Raw genomic sequence first — 14,571 nt, 5'->3', positions numbered from 1 at the left:
ACGGTTACATGCAATTAGGGGTCACTAAAGAAACAATGCGAATATTAGGCACTCTGCTCTGCAACATTGGATAACGGTTGATTTATGAGAATGCTATTATCTGTTTCGGTAAAATCTAACCTGCCTTAATATCGTAGTGTAAAGTTATGCATATAGGTAATAATTGAGGTGATGACTACGAAGTTAATAAATGCAAACTCTACCTTGGACATACTTATGCCCATAACTGAAAAAGGAAGAATGCGAGTCTGCTGTACCAGCGTGCACACTAAGTCGTCGGTGCTTCAAAGCGCAAGACACCATGAAACCTCGCCAACTCCCTGCCCTCCGCCCCCCCTACCACTTCCTTCCTGTTGCACGGCGTCCCCGTCCGCTCTGGATCAATCCGCCGTCAAGTTTGTAAAAAAGAGAATTGCTTGAGCGCACCCATTCCATCTTACAAAGCCAGAACCATGTGGTAAAAAAGTTGACGCAGCAACAATGGTGACGTAATGTTACAAATACCACGGGTGCATTTCGATGCAAGCTGTAGAAATCAAACCAGCTAACTCTGATGGTGCCATAAAAGGGCAAAGACAACAACACAGGAGCTATACCTTATCACGTGCATTTCTTGGAATACGCATATATGTGATTAATTGAACAACATCTTTTACGCACGCCTGATCAACACATGCGACGTTTGCTTCTCATATACTTAGCCGTGAATGATTCTGCATCAGACTAAACGGACAGATGTTTCTGTCTTGTTTAGGCAGCGTGATACGCAACGTATGGGCACCCAAGAACGTTAGTTCACGCATTAACGATATCTTTCTTGTTGTTATTCGTGGTAGTTAACTTATTGTCTGCCGGCTTCCACTACGCTTGACACTGTATTGTTTATTTTTTTTTTTATTTGAATGTACTGCAGGCCCTTCACGGCCCGTGCAGGAGTGGTACAGAGACGCAATCAAAAAAAAAATCACGATGACAAGTCAATACACTGAATGCAGTTAATAAAAGAGTCGATGTTATTGCAACACACAATATCGTTAGTTAACTTGTTCCACTGGGAAATGGCTGACGGAAAGAGGGAATGCGTGTGAACATTAACGCGACTTCGGGGAAGATAGATCGTTTTGGAGTGATTAAGTCTGGTTGAACGTTTTGGAGGATCTTGGAGGTAATGAGAACGTGCTATTTGGAAATGACCATGGTATAATTGATAGATGAATTTTAGTCGCGAAATTGCTCTTCTCTGCGAGAGGGGTTTTAGGTTAGCCCTTGCTAGCAGACCCGAGACACTGGACTGCCTTTTGTAGTCCGAATATACAAACCTAATTGCTAATTTTTGTATGCGTTCTATTTTATTGATGATATGTAGTGTTTATTGGCGCAAGGGCCAAATGTGGCCAAAGAGCGCCAAGGCAGTGGTAACGAGTACTGAATGAACTAATGGCTGATGTGATGTGGCAGTAGAGAGGCCTAAAACTAAGAGCTATAAGTTGCATAAAATAGTCAAGCAATAAAAGTATGAGAATGGCTGAAGTAGGGTATGCTATAAGTATGGGATGTACAAGAATGGTGTAATAGTATTACATGAATAAAAATGGAAAGGTGATTGTTGTTGACGAATAGCACAACAGCCTCAGTTGATCCCTTGAGTACAAGGGCCTGGAGGCATGTGCTAGAGCAAAGGTTCACTTCGCAACAGTGGCTTCTCGCAAGAGGCCGTGTTACGAATTTCTTGTACAGAAAACGTGCAGCGTATCAACGTCGTTTAAATAGGCTAAGGTAGATTGCATGTGAAATAGCGGTTCTCTGCCTAGAAACAGTGCCAGGTGAAGTGGTATACACTGACTGTATGCTAAAGGGAAGTGTTTTTTCCTCTCGACTAGTGTTTCGCGGTATTCTAGGAAGACATGCTGAACACTGAGTGTCTCCCCACATCTACTACATATTGGACGTTCACCGCCACTCAACAGAAACTTATGTGTACCGCAAGTGTGCCCTATTCTGAGACGACAGAATAGGACATCACTTCGTCTGGACTTGGTCAGTGATGGCCAGTATCCTAAATGTGGCTTAACTGTGTGGAGTTTATTATTTGTTTCAGAGTCCCATTTATGCTGCCAGTAGGTTCTGAGTTTTTTCCGTAAGTATGGCTTTAGGTCTGAGACCGGAACGGCTGCGGACATGTTGGAAGCTTTTGTGTCTAAGGAGGTAGCAATTCGGTCTGCCAAGACGTTACCTTCAATACCTCTGTGTCCAGGCACCCAGCATATCGTTACATGTTGGCCAGAGGCATAAATGGTACAGAGGAGAGAGAAAAGATCTGCAATTACTGGATTTGTGTGGTTGAAGCATGACATCAATGTTTTCACAACGCTTAATGAGTCTGTGTATATGACCGCCTTATGTAATTTTAACTGTTTAATGTGTTTCGCAGCCGACCACAGTGCATACGCCTCTGCTGTAAAGATGCTTGTTTGAGGGTGCAGAACATCGGACTCGGAAAAGGATGGGCCGACGGCTGCGTATGACACGCCAGCATGTGATTTAGACGCATCTGTGTAATACTCTGGACAAGGGTATTTAAATTGTAATTCCAGAAAATGCATATGAATGTGCGCCTCTGGAGCGTGCTTCGTTACCTCCACAAATGACGTGTCACAGTCAATGATTCGCCACAACCACGGTGGAAACGGCTTGGCCGAAGCCATTAGACTATTTTCACGGATAGGAACATCCATCTCCTCGCTCAGCTTTGTCACACGGATCGAGAATGGCTCTCTGGCTGTAGGTTTGTTATGAAAGAGTGTTGCAGAGGTCATATCGTTTATGGTGGGATAACAAGGATGGTTTTTGTTAGCATGTACTTTCAGAAAATAATTAAATGTAGAATATGACCGCTGCAGATCGAGCGACCATTCATTCGATTCGACATAGAGGCTTTGAATCGGACTCGTCCTAAAGGCGCCGGTGGCGAGGCGGATACCAAGATGATGCACAGGGTCCAGCATCTTCAGAGCACTGGGTGTAGCTGAGTGATACACAACGGCACCGTAGTCTAAGCGCGATCGTACAAGGCTCCTGTAGAGGTTCATGAGGCATTTCCTGTCGCTTCCCCATGTTGTATGTGACAGTATTTTCAGGATGTTCATTGTTTTGAGGCACTTAGCTTTCAAATACTTGATATGAGGAATGAAGGTTAGTTTTGAGTCGAGTATTATGCCTAAAAATTTATGTTCAATGTTGAGTGGTATGTGTTGTCCATGCAGCATAATATCAGGATCTTGTATCAAGCCTCTCTTTCTAGAAAAAAGTACACAGGAGCTTTTGAGGGGGTTTAGCTTGAAGCCATTTTCGTTTGCCCACGTTGAGACCTTGTTCAGTCCTAGTTGGACTTGGCGCTCGCAGACAGCAAGGTTACAAGACTTAAATCCTAATTGCACATCATCAACATATATTGAATAAAACATTGAGGATGGAATGACTTTGTGGAGGGAATTCATTTTCACAATGAAGAGGGTGCAGCTAAGCACGCCTCCTTGTGGCACACCAGTCTCTTGAGTGTATAGCCTGGACAGGGCATTGCCCACTCTAACACGGAACGTGCGGTTAGTCAAATAGTTTTCTATCATATTTAGCATGTTGCCACGTACGCCCATCGCAGATAGGTCTCGCAGGATTCCGAATCGCCATGTTGTGTCATAGGCCTTCTCCAACTCCAGAAATACAGAGAGAAAAAATTGTTTGTGTATGTAAGCCTCTCTAATATCTGCCTCAATGCGAACAAGGTGGTCTATTGTTGACCTACCCTACCTGAAGCCACATTGAAGGGGATCAAGTAGACGGTTGCTTTCGAGGAAATAGATTAGACGCCGATTAACCATTTTTTCATATAATTTACACATGTAGCTCGTTAGTGCTATTGGCCTATAACTACTGGCTAATGCGGGGTCTTTGCCTTGCTTATGAATTGGGATGACAATCGCTTCTTTCCATGAGGATGGAATATGCCCAGATACCCACATGGTGTTCTATAGAGACAGAAGTGTGTTCAATGTTTCTGGATGCATATTCCTGATCATTGCATACATTATGCGGTCACCACCTGGTGCTGAGTTGCCACAGGAACTGAGAGCAGCCTTCAGTTCAGCGAGACTAAACGGACAGTTATAAGGTTCATCTGCTGCGCATTTTCGTTCAAGGCGCTCTCGCTCTATGCGTTCCTTAAATTTTAGGAAAGTTGGCGCATAGTGTGATGCACTAGAAATATTTTGAAAATGCTTGCCCAGCGAGTCTGCCTGATCTCTCATGGTGTCGCCTTGAGCGTTTACTAAAGGAAGCGGTTGTGTTTCCCTGCCCTTTATACTGTTTACCCTGTTCCATACCTTACCCTCATCCTTGTACGAATTTATCCTACATATGTACCTTTCCCAGCTTTCTCGCTTAGCATGTCGTCGTGTTCTCCTGCCCTGTGATTTTGCCTTCTTGAATTCAATTAGATTCTCCGCATTTGGTGATCGACGAAGCCTGCCCCATGCCCTATTCTGCCTCTTTCGCGCTTCTTTGCAATCTTCGTTCCACCACGGGACACGTCTTTTGGATGAAAGACCATTTGTTTGTGGTATACACTTTTGCGCTGCGTCGATAATAAAATGAGTAAAATATGATACGGCATCATCTATAGTATAGTATTCTAAAAAGTCCCGCGGTAAATAAGTACATTCTTGAAAACTTTTCCAATCGGCTGAGGCTAATTTCCATCGAGGGACATGCGGCGGAGAATCATACTGTGTTGTTAAGTTTAGAGTGACTGGGAAGTGATCACTTCCAAAAGGATTCTTGATGACATCCCATTTCAGGTGAGACAGAAGACTAGCAGTACCAATTGCTAAGTCTATAGATGAGTATGTGTTGTGATGCACACTGTAATAAGTCGGCTCCTTATTAAATAGGGATGCACCGGATGTCAAAAGAAAATCTTCTATCAGCCGACCTCTCGCGTCACAACGGGAATCTCCCCAAAGGGTGTTGTGGGCATTAAAATCACCTACGAGTACGTAGGGTTCCGGAAGCTGATTTATGAGGTTGTAGAAGTCTGTTTTGTGAAGGTGATAGTTTGGGGGTATGTAAATGGAGCAAACAGTAACCAACTTATTAAAAAGAACTCCTCGCACTGATACTGCTTCGAGGGGTGTCTGTAGGGCTACATGATGACAAGCTATAGACTTGTCTACGACAATTGCTACGCCACCGCACGACGCGTTAGCCTCGTCACAGTCTTTTCTGAAGATGGAGTAGTTACGAAGAAAGTTTGTTTGTGTGCTTTTCAGATGAGTCTCTTGAACACACAGCACCTTTGGATTATGTTTATGTAGGAGTTCCTTGACATCATCTAGATTGTGAAGAAGACCCCTGACATTCCAATATAATATTTGTGTATCCATAGTGAAAGTGTATGGTGATGTGTGTTCAAGAGAGGAAAACTATGTTATCCCACAGGAACCTTGCCAGGCCCTGTGATGCGAGATTTGCTTTTTTTGGGCAGCTCCTGAGAGCTTCGCCGATCCTTCAGCGTCCGAGACGCCGATACACTTGATGTATCCATCGCCTCCATAGAGGCGCTGGATGCCCGCTCGCGGTGTACGTTCGCGGGTGTTTCGGGCTTCTCTGTGCGAACAGAGGCCCTAGAAGTCGTGGAGCCCGCAGGTCCGGTGGACTGCTGGCTCTTGCTGGGTTGCGGAACAGCACTAGCTGATCCCGCAGTGGCGGCGAATGGCGCGACCGTCGGTCCACTTTGCGTGGTCCTAACGGCCGCCGAGAACCGTTGTGGCACTGCCCCCTGCCGTGCCACGTCGGAGAAAGAAGGCCCCACAAACGAGAGGCGTTTTCTAGCTTCTTTGAAGGAAATATTTTCTTTTACTTTGAGCGTGATAATTTCTTTTTCTTTTTTCCATAAGGGACAAGAGCGAGAGTATGCCGGGTGTTCACCGTCACAATTTGCACAGTGGGGTGGATGATTGCAATTATCTGCAGGGTGCTCATGTGATGCGCACTTTGCACAGGTGGTACGGCCCCTGCAGCTCTGAGAGCCGTGACCGAATCTTTGGCACTTAAAACAGCGTCGGGGGTTTGGAATGTATGGTCTTACATTTATTTTCATGTAGCCGGTTTCGATTTGTTCAGGGAGTGTGCTCGTACAAAAGGTAAGTATCAGGTGTTTTGTCGGAATTTCTTTGTCGTCACGTCGGATCTTAATTCGCTGTACATTCGTAACGTGTTGCTCTTTCCAGCCTTCTAGGAGCTCTGTCTCAGTCAGTTCCAGCAGGTCCTGATCTGATACTACCCCTCGTGTACTATTCAATCAACGATGAGGACTTACAGAGATTTGGGTGTCGCCAAGCGAGATGAGCTTTTGCAGATTTTCATGCTGAGCTTTATCACGGACTTCAAGGAGAATGTCACCACTGGCCATTTTCGTGACTTTGTATCCTGCACCTAGGGTCTCAGTTAGGCATTTCGCGACAACGAAAGGTGATACAGTTCTTACTGTCTTGTCGGGGATTTCGCTGTGAATCACGTGGAAACGTGGAAAAATTTCAATGGGCTTATTAAAGAAGTTGAAACATTCTTCGGTGCGCCCTCTTTTTGTGAGAGGGCGATCAGGAAGCCTGGGGAAAGAAGAAGCCATAAAAATTGGAGTAATTTCGGCAGTGGTGTCAGCCACCCACCATGGAGCCCAACAAGGGGACGTGACAGGCCTTGTAAATAAACGAGGCCTGCCATCGCCAGCTGTACACAACCACTATAACCAAATATGATATAACCGAGCTTGGTTATTTCACACAAGGTTAACCCTAGCTGCCAGAAGGATCAGAAATTCAGAAATGAGAAGAAGACCGGAAAGCTGGAAAGTGAGAGAAAGACGAAGGGTCGAAGGAGAGAGAGACAGGAAAAGGCAACTACCGATTTCCCCCGGGTGGGTCAGTCCGGGGGTGCCGTCTACGTGAAGCAGAGGCCAAAGAGGTGTGTTGCCTCCGCGGGGGGGCCTTAAAGGTCCGAACACCCGGCATCGGCTCAACCCCCAGGATCCCCCTTTCCCCGGACACGGCTAAGCCGCGCACGGCTACACGCGGGAGGGTCCAACCCTCGTGTGCTCGGGTACGTGGTGTCGCAACACACCAAACGTCTGCTCACGCAGACGCCCCTGCGGGGGCTATTTTATTTATAAGGCATTTTTGATGAGGGCTCCAGATTAGATCAGCGTATTCTAGGCATGGTCTTATTAGTGTTTTGTACGCGTTTAGTTTGAGGTGTGGTGGTGCTGCACGCAGTCTCCTTTTTAAAAAGGTAAGTTTGCCTATGGCTTTTTGACACATGGTCGAAATATGAGGTTCCCAGTTAAGGTTAGGCGAATATTAGGCGAATAGATCGTGTCATCCTTTGACGATCTTGTTGGTACGGGCAAAATAATGCAATGGCAATTGCTGCTGGTGGTCATTTGGATTGATAAGAATGACACATACGGGTTTTGAATTGCATTTATACAGTTATACTGGAAATAATGAAACCGTGGAACACTGTTTGCATGCCCCTGAATGTCATGAGTGAGAGAAGGGGCATATTAAGTCTATTCACTGTTCACCTTTCCATGTCCCAGGCATTCAATTTATCGGCAAGCCTGACGTGAGGACGAACCTTAATATTCCAGTTAGTGCTTCTAGTAATTATTTTGATTAATGGGAGGGCGTACGTCTGTATCATTGCAGAATATACGAAAAAATATAATGTGTAATGGAGTGTTTGAACGGTTCAGTTGGTAGCGTCTGTTCGTAATCGAGAAGGAAGGTCACGCAGCGCAGGAATAGCTGGTAGCCCGAACGGCTCACGCTCGTGCTAAACACTGGCGATCCGGCTGGCCCACTGGTTCCACTGCAGGCACGGAACAGACGATCTGGCTGGCCTTGTGCTTGTGCTCTTCTTCCTCATTAGAATTACCCCCGGTGCAAAAGCGCAGCCATTCTGGCGACTTACGAGGTGGAGACGAACGGGTCATAGAATTGTTTCAGGCGGTGAACGTGAACAACATCCCGTCCACGGCGGCGCTTGTCGGATGTCGGTGTAAGCGGCTCTATGATATAGTTGACCGGAGAGGTGCGTTCGACGTTGCGGTATGGTCCATCATACTGCGAGAGAAGTTTTGTCGAAAGTCCAGGCGTAATAGCAGGTACAGACAACAAGACAAGTGTGCCGGTAGCGAACTTCGGATTCGTAACGTCGCCATCACGATTGGCTTTTTGTCGTTGTTGGTCGGTTCGGGCTAATTGAGGGCATTCTTCGGCGTATCAGGTGACGGCTGAAACGGGAGCACACTCTGATGCGTCTGGTGTATACGGCAAAACCGTATCGATGGTATGGGAAGGATAGCGACCGTAGAGAAGAAAGTATGGAGAAAATCCTGTAGTACTCTGTGTAGCCGTAATATATGCGTACGTGACAAATGGGAGGAAGATGTCCCAGTTTGTATGCTCCGATGAAACGTATATGGCGAGCATATCACCTAGGGTGCGATTGAAACGCTCCGTAAGCCCGTTGGTTTGAGGATGGTACGCCGTGGTGGTCCGGTGAACTATGCGGCATTGAGCAAGAAGTGCTTCAACCACGTGCGACAGAACACACGGCCTCTATGCCATGTGTTTTTGCTCCCGAGGTGGACGCTGACGAAGAATGAAACGATGGAGCAGAAAGGCTGCAACGTCACTGGCGGTTGCTGCAGGTAGAGCAGCGGTTTCAGCATAGCGTGTAAGGTGATCAACTGCGACAATAATCCATCGTTTGCCACCGGGTGTTAGTGGTAGCTGCCCGTACAGGTCAATTCCCACACGGTCGAAAGCACGAGCAGGGCACGGAAGCGGCTGTAATAAACCGTGGGCTGGATGAGGCGGAGATTTCCGGCGTTGGCATTGCGGGCACGAGCGGACAAACTTTTGGATAAAAGTAAACATTCCTCGCCAGTAGTAACGTTGCCGCATGCGGTCATACGTCGTCAAAATGCCTGCGTGTGCACATTGTGGGTTAGTATGGAAAGACGCGCACATGTCGGAACGCAAAGTCTTAGGGATAATCAGGAGCCACTTCCGACCATCGGGCTGGTAGTTGCGTCGATACAAGAGGTTATCCAGGACAGCAAAGTGGGCAGCCTGGCGACGCAGGGAGCGGGAGCTGGGAGATGCAGGCGAGCCAGAAAGGAGATCAAGAAGAGAGGCCACCCAACGATCTTTGCGCTGTTCCGATGCGCAGGCGGCGATGTCGACCGAGGATACCGCCTCAATGGTGGAGAGGGAGGCCGTGTCAGCGGAGAGGGGCCCAGAGCGTCAGCATCAGTGTGCTTGCGACCTGAGCGGTAGATGACGTGCACATCATATTCTTGAATGCGCAGAGCCCAGCGGGCAAGGCGTCCAGACGGGTCTTTTAAAGAGGATAACCTACAAAGGGCGTGATGGTCAGTAACGACATGGAAAGGCCTGCCATATAAATGAGGGCTAAACTTGCCGAGTGCCCAAACGATGGCCAAGCATTCATTTTCTGTGACGCTAAAATTGCGTTCCGCTTTGGTCAGCGCACGACTGGCGTAAGCAACGACGTACTCGGAGTAGCCAGGCTTGCGCTGCGCAAGGACAGCGCCAAGGCCAATACCACTGGCATCGGTATGCACTTCATTTGGGGCGGTGGGGTCGTAGTGTCGCAGTATAGGCGGAGACGTCAGGAGACTGCGTAAGGTCACGAACGCAGTGTCGCAAGCAGGAAACCAGGAGGCTAGGTCGTTGGCGCCACTTACGAGTTGTGTCAAAGGTGATATTGTCACATGGTGGTAACGTTGAAGAACACAGTAGCAATACTGTGAAAGACAAAACTAACTTTTATTGGGCGAACCTGTGCCCACAAAAACAGGCTACACTTATAGCACAACGATAGCGGCGAGCATGGTCGGCGATCGTCAAAAATTTGATCAGCTGGTAAACGCGTCGGCTTTTATAGAGCAGTCGTCGAATGTTCCAGACTAATCGTTCGGACCCGCGTGCCTTCCACAAAGTTCTAGACCATTCGCGTCAGGTGATGAAATCAACATAAGGTTCAGTGACAACAGACAGCGGATAGAAGCATCGATAACTTTCCAGAAACTTCGGATACAAGCAGGCGCGTCCCACGCTGTGCGATTACATTTGTTAGGCGGCGAAACGTGGTTGCCCGATGAAGATAAGTACACGTGTCAATACACCCCTCTTAAAAAGCATCGTCCCGATGCTACAAATATAAGAGAGCGAAACACAAAAGGACACTTATTAAACATAAGTAACAAAACAACGAAAAGAAACAGTCCAAAGGTCAGTTACGCGAAGCCCCAAAGTTCATTAACGCTAGTAGTACGGCTTGAGTCGCACAACGTGGACTATTTCAGGTCGTGAGCGGCGCCGCTGTGATGGCGACATGCCGTCTGGCACGACCTCATAGTCCAGTGCGCCAGTACGTCGGATGATCTTGTACGGCCCGAAATAGCGACGCAAAAGCTTCTGGCTCAGTCCTCGTCAGCGTATAGGGGTCCAAACTCAAACACGGTCACCAGGCTGGTACTCCACCAAGCGTCGTCGGAGGTTGTAGTGTCGGCTGTCGGTCCTCTGCTGGTTCTTCATTTGCAGGCGGGCGAGCTGTCGGGCTTCTTCGGCGCGCTGAAGATAGGTAGTGACGTCAAGATTTTTCTCGTCAGTGACGTGCGGCAGCATGGCGTTGAGCGTCGTCGTCGCTTTCCTGCCGTAAACCAGCTTAAATGGCGTGATCTGTGTTGTTTCTGGCACCGCCGTGTTGTAAGCGAATGTTACGTACGGCAGGACCGCATCCCAGGTCTTGTGTTCAACGTCGATGTACATTGCTAGCATGTCGGCGAGGGTCTTGTTCAGGCGCTCCGTGAGACCATTCGCCTGCGGATGGTAGGCAGTTGTCTTCCTGTTACTTATCTGGCTGTATTGCAGAATGGCTTGCGTGAGCTCTGCTGTAAAAGCCGCTCCTCTGTCGGTGATGACGACTTCTGGAGCACCATGTCGCAGCAGGATGTTCTCGACGAAAAATTTCGCCACTTCGGCTGCGCTGCCTTTCGGTAGAGCTTTAGTCTCAGCGAAGCGAGTGAGATAGTCCGTCGCCACGACGATCCACTTATTTCCGGAAGTTAATGTCGGAAACGGTCCTAAAAGTCCATCCCGATCTGCTGAAAAGGTCGATAACGAGGCTTGATCGGCTGTAGCAATCCCGCTGACCTTGTCGGTGGTGTCTTGCGTCGCTGACAGTCTCGGCATGTCTTGACGTAACGGGCGACATCTGCGGTTAGGCGCGGCCAGTAATACCTTTCTTGTATCCTCGATAGCGTCCGGGAGACACCGAGGTGCCCAGCGGTCAGATCGTCATGTAGGGCGCGCAGTACTTCTGGACGCAGCGCCGACGGAACAAGAAGGTAGTTGCCGCGGACTGGTGAGAAGTTCCTCTTCACGAGTAGGTGGTTTTGAAGCGTCAACGAAGATAATCCACGCTTAAATGCCTTAGAGACAACGTCGGTTTGCCCTTCCAAATACTCGACTAAGGCTTTTAGCTCCGAGTCCCCTCGTTGTTGTTCGACGAATTCTTCCGCGCTTATTATGCCATGGAAGGCGTCGTCAACCTCGTCATCTTGCGGCGGCGGGTCAATGGGCGCGCGTGATAGGCAATCGGCATCTGAGTGTTTTCGCCCGGACTTGTATGTTACGGTGATGTCGTATTCTTACAGTCCGAGGCTCCACCGTGCCAGGCGTCCTGAAGGGTCCTTTAAGTTAGCTAGCCAACACAACGCGTGATGGTCGCTGACCACTTTGAATGGCCTGCCATAGAGGTAAGGGCGAAATTTCGCTGTAGCCCAAACGATGGCGAGGCATTCCTTTTTGGTTGTAGAATAATTGCCTTCCGCTTTTGACAACGACCGGCTAGCGTAAGCAATCACGTGTTCATGTCCATCTTTTCTCTGGACTAGGACGGCACCGAGGCCTAGGCTACTGGCGTCAGTGTGTATTTCGGTATCGGCGTGCTCGTCGAAGCGCGCAAGTACGGGCGGCGACTGCATGCGTCGTTTGAGTTCTTGAAATGCGTCGGCCTGCGGCGTTTCCCACTTGAACTCGACGTCACATTTAGTTAGCTTTGTCAGCGGCTCAGCGATGCGTGAAAAGTCCTTGACAAATCGCCTGTAGTAGGCACACATGCCAAGAAATCTGCGCACTGCCTTCTGCGGGTCGGGGCGGATTCCAGACTTGCTGATGACGTGGCCTAAGAACAGAAGCTCATCGTAAGCGAAACGGCACTTTTCTGGCTTCAGAGTAAGCCCTGATGACTTGATGGCCTCTAGTACTGTTGAAAGCCGCCTAAGGTGATCGTCGAAATTTCCGGCGAAGACAACGACGTCATCCAAGTAAACGAGACAGGTCTGTCAGTTCAATCCGGCTAAAGCCGTGTCCATCACACGTTGGAACGTTGCAGGCGCCGAGCACAGTCCAAATGGCATAACCTTGAACTCGTAGAGGCCGTCTGGGGTGATGAAAGCGGTCTTTTCGCGATCTCTTTCGTCTACTTCTATTTGCCATGAGCCAGACTTCAGGTCCATCGACGAGAAGTCTTTAGCGTTGCAGAGCCGATCCAATGCGTCGTCTATCCGTGGGAGGGGATATACGTCCTTCTTCGTGATCTTGTTCACACGACGATAATCGACGCAGAAACGTAGGCTTCCGTCCTTTTCCTTCACCAGGGCAACAGGGGATGCCCACGGGCTTTTCGACGGCTGGATGATGTCGTCGCGCAGCATTTCGTCGACTTGCTCTCTTATAGCTTTACGTTCTCGCTGCGAAACTCGGTAAGGACTCTGGCGGAGTTTTCGAGCGCACTCCTCGGGGATTATGCGATGCTTGGCGACTGGTGTTTGTCCAATCCTCGATGACGTCGAAAGGCAGCCTTTGTATCGTCGGAGCAGATTTCTGAGCTGCTGTTGCTTCATCACGGGGAGACTTGGATTAATGTCGTAGTCTGGTTCGGGAACCACTGTCGTCGGGGTAGATGCGGCGGAATCCGAGAGGACAAACGCGTCACTGGTTTCCAGAATTTCCTCGATGTACGCGATCGTCGTGCCCTTGTTGATGTGGTTGAACTCCCGGCTGAAGTTTGTCAGCAACTCTTCGGTTTTCCCTCCATGCAATCCAGCGATCGCTCTTGCGACGCGAATTTCACGGTCTAGCAGTAGACGTTGGTCGCCTTCAATGACGCCTTCTAAGTCAGCGGGTGTTTCGGTGCCCACCGAAATAACAATGCTGGAGCGAGGCGGGCTGCTCACTTGATCTCCGAGCACACTCAAGGCGCGGTGACTACGAGGGCTCTCCGGCGGCATCGCTTTATCTTCCGACAGCGTTATTGACTTCGACTTCAGGTTGATGATTGCGCCGTGTTGGTCCAGGAAGTCCATACCGATAATGACGTCTCGTGAACACTGTTGGAGGATAACGAAGGTGGCAGGGTAAGTCCGTTCATGAATGGTTATTTTTGACGTGCAGATTCCAGTCGGCGTGATGAGGTGTCCTCCAGCGGTCCGAATTTGAGGGCCTTCCCATGCAGTTTTAACTTTCTTCAACTGCGCGGCGATGGGTCCACTCATCATCATCATCATCATCATCAGCCTGGTTACGCCCACTGCAGGGCAAAGGCCTCTCCCATACTTCTCCAACAACCCCGGTCATGTACTAATTGTGGCCATGCCGTCCCTGCAAACTTCTTAATCTCATCCGCCCACCTAACTTTCTGCCGCCCCCTGCTACGCTTCCCTTCCCTTGGGATCCAGTCCGTAACCCTTAATGACCATCGGTTATCTTCCCTCCTCATTACATGTCCTGCCCAAGCCCATTTCTTTTTCTTGATTTCAACTAAGATGTCATTAACTCGCGTTTGTTCCCTCACCCAATCTGCTCTTTTCTTATCCCTTAACGTTACACCTATCATTCTTCTTTCCATAGCTCGTTGTGTCGTCCTCAATTTGAGTAGAACCCTTTTTGTAAGCCTCCAGGTTTCTGCCCCGTAGGTGAGTACTGGTAAGACACAGCTATTATATACTTTTCTCTTGAGGGATAACGGCAACCTGCTGTTCATGATTTGGGAATGCCTGCCAAACGCACTCCAGCCCATTCTTATTCTTCTGATTATTTCCGTCTCATGATCCGGATCCGCCGTCACTACCTGCCCTAAGTAGATGTATTCCCTTACGACTTCCAGTGCCTCGCTGCCTATTGTAAATTGCTGTTCTCTCCCGAGACTGTTAAGCATTACTTTAGTTTTCTGCATATTAATTTTTAGACCCACTCTTCTGCTTTGCCTCTCCAGGTCAGTGAGCATGCATTGCAATTGGTCCCCTGAGTTACTAAGCAAGGCAATATCATCAGCGAATCGCAAGTTACTAAGGTATTCTCCATTAACTTTTATCCCCAATTCTTCCCATTCCAGGTCTTTGAATACCTCCTGTAAACACGC

General features: G+C 48.6%; 1 protein-coding gene across 1 annotated transcript in view; it reads right to left on the bottom strand.

The window, feature by feature from the left end:
- The window catches only part of LOC142570697 (neprilysin-2-like), a 58,665-nt gene that overhangs the window by 17,554 nt on the left and 26,540 nt on the right, over positions 1-14,571 (bottom strand). The gene's annotated exons all lie outside the window — the stretch shown is intronic.

The sequence above is a fragment of the Dermacentor variabilis genome, chromosome 2, assembly GCF_050947875.1.
Source record: "Dermacentor variabilis isolate Ectoservices chromosome 2, ASM5094787v1, whole genome shotgun sequence".
Lineage (NCBI taxonomy): Eukaryota > Metazoa > Arthropoda > Arachnida > Ixodida > Ixodidae > Dermacentor > Dermacentor variabilis.
Note: the sequence above shows the minus strand (reverse complement) of the source record. Positions and strands in the feature narration are given on the sequence as shown.